Raw genomic sequence first — 6,281 nt, forward strand, 5'->3', positions numbered from 1 at the left:
TTTAAATTTTGTTGCCCTAGAGCAAGGGACTTCAAAAGTTCATCATAGTTAGGTGCAGATGTATTATTTGAACCATGAACATTGGAGTTAAATGGAACAGAACCTTGAGGTACCTGAGGTCGCACAAACAAACCTGAAGGACGAGGTCCTTGACCTTGAGCATTGGACGGTTGAGCATTGTTGTTCCAGCGAAAGTTGGGATGGTCTCTAAGTCCAGGATTGTATGTGTTCGAGTAAGGATCGTACCTAGGCCTTTGTTGCCCCATGAAGTTCAACTCCTCTTCAGTTATTGCACCATTTGGACAATTCTCGGTGGTGTGGTCCTTGAATGAACAAATGCCACAAGCTTGAGTGTTGATGGTCGAACCATTGAATGCCTTGACTAGAACATCAAGCTTTCTTTCTAAAGTAGCCATTTGATTCCTTGTATCAACGTCATACACTCCACGGGTCTTGCTTCCTCTCTTCTCCTTAGAACTGAATTGGCGATTGTTGTCTGCCAAGTCATCAATCAAGGTGTAAGCTTCTTGACTGGTCTTGTTCATGAATGTGCAGCCACATGCCGAATCCACCATACTCTTGTTAATGGTGTCGAGTCCTTCATAGAAGAATTGCACCAAGTTATCCAACGAAATACCATGGTGAGGGCACTTTCTTTGTAGTTCTTGAAATTCCTCCCATGCCTCGTAGAGTGAATCACCATCCTTTTGAGTGAAGTTCTGAATCTCCCTTCTTAGTCTTTTCGTGAGTTGAGCAGGGAAGAATTGTTTCAAGAACTTCCTAGTCATTTCATCCCATGTGGTGATGATTCCCGGAGGCAGAGAGTACAACCAACGTTTAGCATCGTCCTTAAGGGTAAATGGAAACAAAAGCAACCTCAAGCCTTCTTGAGACAGATGATGAATCGATTGGAGCTTGCAAATGTCCAAGAACTCCCTAAGGTGAACATTAGGGTCTTCCATTGAGGAACCAGAATACTTAGGCAGCTGCCCAAGCAATTGAACCGGAATGGAGAAGTTGGCTTCATTAGGTGGAGTGAAAGCAATGCATGAAGGTGATTCATGGGTGGTGGGGATGAAAGCATTCTTGAGTGCCATTGGAGCACAAATAGGAACTATATCACGGTCCGCAATTGTGTCTGTCTCTGAATTGAAGATGAAGGGAAAGAAAGGATCCTCCTCTTCTTCTGATCTAGGTGAAGAGTTCAAGATTGAATTGCTTGGAGATGTTTCGAAATATAAAGGTCCACTTGTGAAAGAGTTGTTTAAATCTCTAAGTGCTTGAATTCGATCCTTGAGCTCTTGTGTTCTCTTAGATATTTCGGACATGCATAGTACTTGTGACACGAAAGTTAAAGAGTTAGCATTGAAGAATACACAATGAACACATATAAATCGTGCCTTCCTTTAGTCATTCACACGCACACTTATGGGGAAGGGCACGACACTATATTGTCAAGTTTACAAAGAGTTAGTTCTTTACGTTTACAAAAGTTCATACAATTCACAAGTTCTTTTTGCCATTTCAATGATTGAACGATCGATTGATTCTAAGTTGTAAACCAAGGTGGACGTGCGGCCTAAGTATGGATGCCTAGACACAAGATCAAGTCTTTGTTTCAGAAGGCCTTGTAGCTCAATCAGAGATAGTGAACATGGTAGGACTCATTTGTTGAACTACGGAGAGCGAGCTCCCTATCGACTCCATCACCGAGATGTATGTCAGTCAGTAGTTCTCTGAGATCCAATTTTGGTCCCATGCACCAGAGTAATAAGAGAGCGTGCCCCTTACTCAGCTGGACTTAAACTTGGGTGTTAGACAATTCTCCAAGTGTTAATAAAAGCCGCCCTCAACCTCATGCAAAAACTTTGGAAGAAAACATGAGGGGTTGAGGCTAATATTAACAAAAGGAACTTTACCTATTCCGTTTGATTTACAACCTACAACAATCATTCATTCAATCATAAAAAATAACAACCTAAGATAAAATTACTATATGTTAGAACAAAGTAAGAAAATAATATACAAATTTACAATATGAACAGTGAATTCGAAATTAAATGATTAGAGATCCATAGAGATGGATCCCCGGCAACGGCGCCATTTGATCGGTTCGATTACTCGAGATCAATATTAACCCTGTAAGCATCGTTAGTAGTATAAAGCAAGAGGGTATCGTTCACAAACCGGGGATCCAACCAGGGTAAAGAATCACAAACATTTAACAACGAATTCATAAGAGTTTAAAAGATTTGAGATATATTTCGGATCAAACATAAAATAAACCTAAACTAATATATACATGTGATCAACCAACCAACACATAATACATTACCAAAACAAATCATACAAAGCTAACGAAAATCAGATTTTAGTCCTCCTTTAACAGTCTTACCGAGACACTATCATGAATTACTAAGGTTGGATCATGCAATTAGGGTCCTAAGCAGTAACCTAAACACATAGACACTTAACACATTCGATTCATTCCAAGCGGTCTTAATCGAAATCTAACATACTTATCCTACCATGTAACTTCAAAGCCACGCATATTGAATTCATTAAGCATGTCACCTCTTAACCCCCAATCATGCAATTTCGAAAATCACATAGAAAAGATAAACATGTTCATAGCACAAGTCATAAATCCAACAACCTAAATATCATGCTACAAGCGTATACATAACACATAGATACTCTCGAAATCACACAAAGACATGTCACGGCATAAACTAAAATCATAGAACTAGAAACCTAAAATCGAAACTTTATATAATTTGAAACAAGTAACTATCTCATAAACAAAATCGAAATAAGTTTACAATGACCAAAACACATACACAACCAAGAACAAGAAAAACCAAAAACCGAAATAAACATAGAGAGAATCATGGTTACACTTTATCAATCAAGCGATCTCACAAGGTGTAGCCGTGGCTTTCCAAGGGGATGGAACCTCTTCACAAGCGTGCTTGAAGGCTAAGGATTGGTGGAGAATGGTGGAATCGGTTTTAGGATTTCTTGAATGGGTGAGTATGAAATTTGGTAGAGCTTTGGCTAGTATGTGCACAAGGTTGATGATATGTTTCTGTGGAATTGAGGTGCTATATATAGAGGAAGAAACCCAAGGGAGGATGGCCACAAAGTCCACAAAGTTGAAACCAAATTGGTTGAGGTTTCCTAGATTCGGCAGATTTGACCTTTGTCCCTTGTTGTGGCCATAACTTTCTCTAGAAAATAGATATTGAGATGATTCCAACTGGCAATTTCAACTAGACTTCCGTGGCTTTTCATCCATATATCATGCACTTTCTCAATCATTCTGAGCTGTCCAGGGGAGCTCGTCAAAGTTGGATGATCTGCACTGCCAGAATTCTGATTTCTATAAGGATTGCATATCTTTTGCATTAATTACATATCTTCTTCCTCCTTTATTGCTGATTTCTTTTGCACAAATTTCTTCCTTTGAATTAGGGAGGCAGCAAAAGTCTTAATTGGTGCAGCCATGTTTGATTTTTCATACCTCTCCTCATTAAATTTGCTGCATGCCTTCTTTGACTTTCTTGCCTCTTCTCATTTAATTTGCTGCATGCCTTCTTTGACATTCTTTGTTGCAGGGATTTATGGACATTCTGATACATATTTGTGCTCTATTTGCAGGAGGAACAAAGCCCCAAGTTTCCCTCATAGCCCTTGGATCAAAAGCAAATCAATGGCTGAGATAATTCCGCCGAACTCACTGGACCTCCGATCAATGATTCAGTCATATCTCTCTGTAGGAATAAGATATTGATTTGATTCTAAATCCTACAGAAACTAGACTCAAATACCTTTATTTCCATATAAAGTAGGTCTTCTAACTCGATCGGAGCTATCCAGGGGAGCCCGTCGAAGTTGGACTACAAATCTTGACAGCATTTTCATTCTTGCATGATGGCTTTTAAGTGTATCTTCTTCTCTTTCCTTGAGAAACTAGGATTGCTTTCCTTCTCCAACATGGATTGGTATTTCCTAATAAGAATAAGTACATTAGAAACAAAGAAATACAAAAGGATGAATCCTACTCGAACAAGGAATCATATCTCAACAAGGATTCTTAACACTTAGCACGATTTCATCATCAATTCACTCATAATTGATATAAGCTCTACCTAAACACTTATTCATACAAAAGAAACTAAAACATACTAAATAAGAGGTAACAAAGAGTAAGAATAGGGCATAAATGCATTAAGAACGTCACACTTTGTGCTCCTATCAGATGCGAACACCGAAATCCGTTTGAATATATAAAATCACCTATTTTTTGTCACCGATCGTGCGCGGTCGCACTGAGGAAACCTATTTGGGAAAGTCCCGATCAATGTGAGTTTTAATATGTCAAAACGCATCTTTTTTGGTTGATCGTAGGTATGGATGATCAAACCATGTCCAAAACAAACGAAATTTTTACAAGTTCCCTAAATATATATATCGATCACATCTTCTGTGTCGATCGACAATATTTCGAAAATATAATTTATTTGTGATTTGTTTTTGAATATTTTCCAATAATTCTTTTATTGTTTCAAACCCTTAAATAAGAGTATTATGTTTTTTTTTCTAATACAAGCCCACAAAGGCTGGCCCGTAAAAGCCTACTTTAGGTGGACGAACTTAGATCTTCATATTTGTGAAAATGCTCAACCTAGCCCTGCCCATCACTTATCTAAATATACTAAGACCCGACCCGGACCTGCCACTCATGAACCGAGCCTGGCCCACGAGCCCTACATCAAATGGTACGCTATGTAAGATCCACCTCTCGTCAAAGTACGTCAGGTCCGGGCCGGGCCCATGAACCCTACATCAAATGGTACGCTATGTAAGATCCGCATCTCGTCAAAGTACGTACATCCGAATTCCGATCCACACATTAGATAATACTACATTAGGGTTATTTTAGTTGTCATACATCATAATCCTACTACTGCATTTAGTATTGGAATCTTTAGATTAAAGATATTCAACATGTTCATTGCTAATTAACAGTGACTAAACGCAGCTCCAAATTATGAACCAGATCGACACTCGGTACAGTTTAGGTAGGAGTGTAGATATCTGCTATAAATATTAAGAACTAGAAGTTTCACTGTGTTTGATGTCGTTGCACACTCAGTTTCTTTGTTTTAAATATCTCGATATACTCTCGTTATATCGGTGAAATTAAATAAAATGATATGATATCCTCCATATCCTTTTTAGTTATCGGTCAACACTAATTTCATAATCAAAATCTTATATATCTGGTTAACCCGATTTTGACCCGATACATCAGATTTTTTTTGTTCATTTTAAAATAAAAAAATGTCATCGTTTTACTTTTGTGAGGAAGGAAAAAATGGCTAAACCTAAAATTGAAACGCTTTGCGCCTCGTATAAATGAAAAATAATTCATCTTCTTCAAATGCAAAAACTTTTATAATTATATTCGAATGCTAAAACTTTAATCAAGGAAGCGAAAATCATCATTAGGTGAAACATTCAATTTTATATGTGAAGCCAAACCATTGCCAGCCTGCCTCGATCGTTATTTAGACTTTTTATTATTATTTAAAACCATTTATGTATTTTTATTTGGTACTTTTTATATAGTATTCATAATATAATAAATTTAATCAAATATAGCAAATTTGATCAATCCCCGATATATCTTTTTATCCTTTAACCGATACGATCTCGACAAGCAATATTTAGACCATTACTTAGTTTTAAGTACACTTAAATGTTAATACGGAAATAAAATGCGTCATTGCTATTGAAGAATAAAAATGTCGGCATGTATTGTAGTTTATCTTCACTACTATAATGAGAAACCTTCCCTTGGTATCAAGAGCTTTACCAATAAATGGAACTCACCAAAATGTCCATGCCAGAGATCAATTATATTTCAAGGCAAATAATTTTACAAGGGTTTACTTTGGTGAACTACTGAGAAAAAGTAAATAGGAGAGTAGAACAAGAACGAGATAAAAGATAAAATTCACTTCCGCCTTCACCAACGTTCACCCACGTACAATTGAAGATTTGCATAATATAAAACAACTCTAACCTTGCAGAAACCGCTTATCCGTATTCAGTAAGGAGACGTTGATCTCTTCAAAAGTACATCAGAATAAGTCTATTGAAAAGGTATATTATTATACCACTTTCGAGTTTCTGAATTTTGATGGGTGGGGGTTAATTCAACTGTTCTTATGATGTTTTACCTCTTAATGAATGAAATCATATTGCGGAAGAGG

General features: G+C 37.3%; 1 non-coding gene across 1 annotated transcript; it reads left to right on the forward strand.

Moving 5' to 3' along the window:
• Positions 1 to 633: 633 nt before the first annotated feature.
• Positions 634 to 740, forward strand: LOC126796538 (small nucleolar RNA R71). The gene has a single exon (XR_007672382.1). It is a non-coding gene; the product is annotated as a small nucleolar RNA R71 (small nucleolar RNA).
• The last annotated feature ends 5,541 nt before the right edge of the window (positions 741 to 6,281 follow it).

Source organism: Argentina anserina, chromosome 5, assembly GCF_933775445.1.
Source record: "Argentina anserina chromosome 5, drPotAnse1.1, whole genome shotgun sequence".
NCBI classification, from domain to species: Eukaryota; Viridiplantae; Streptophyta; class Magnoliopsida; order Rosales; family Rosaceae; genus Argentina; species Argentina anserina.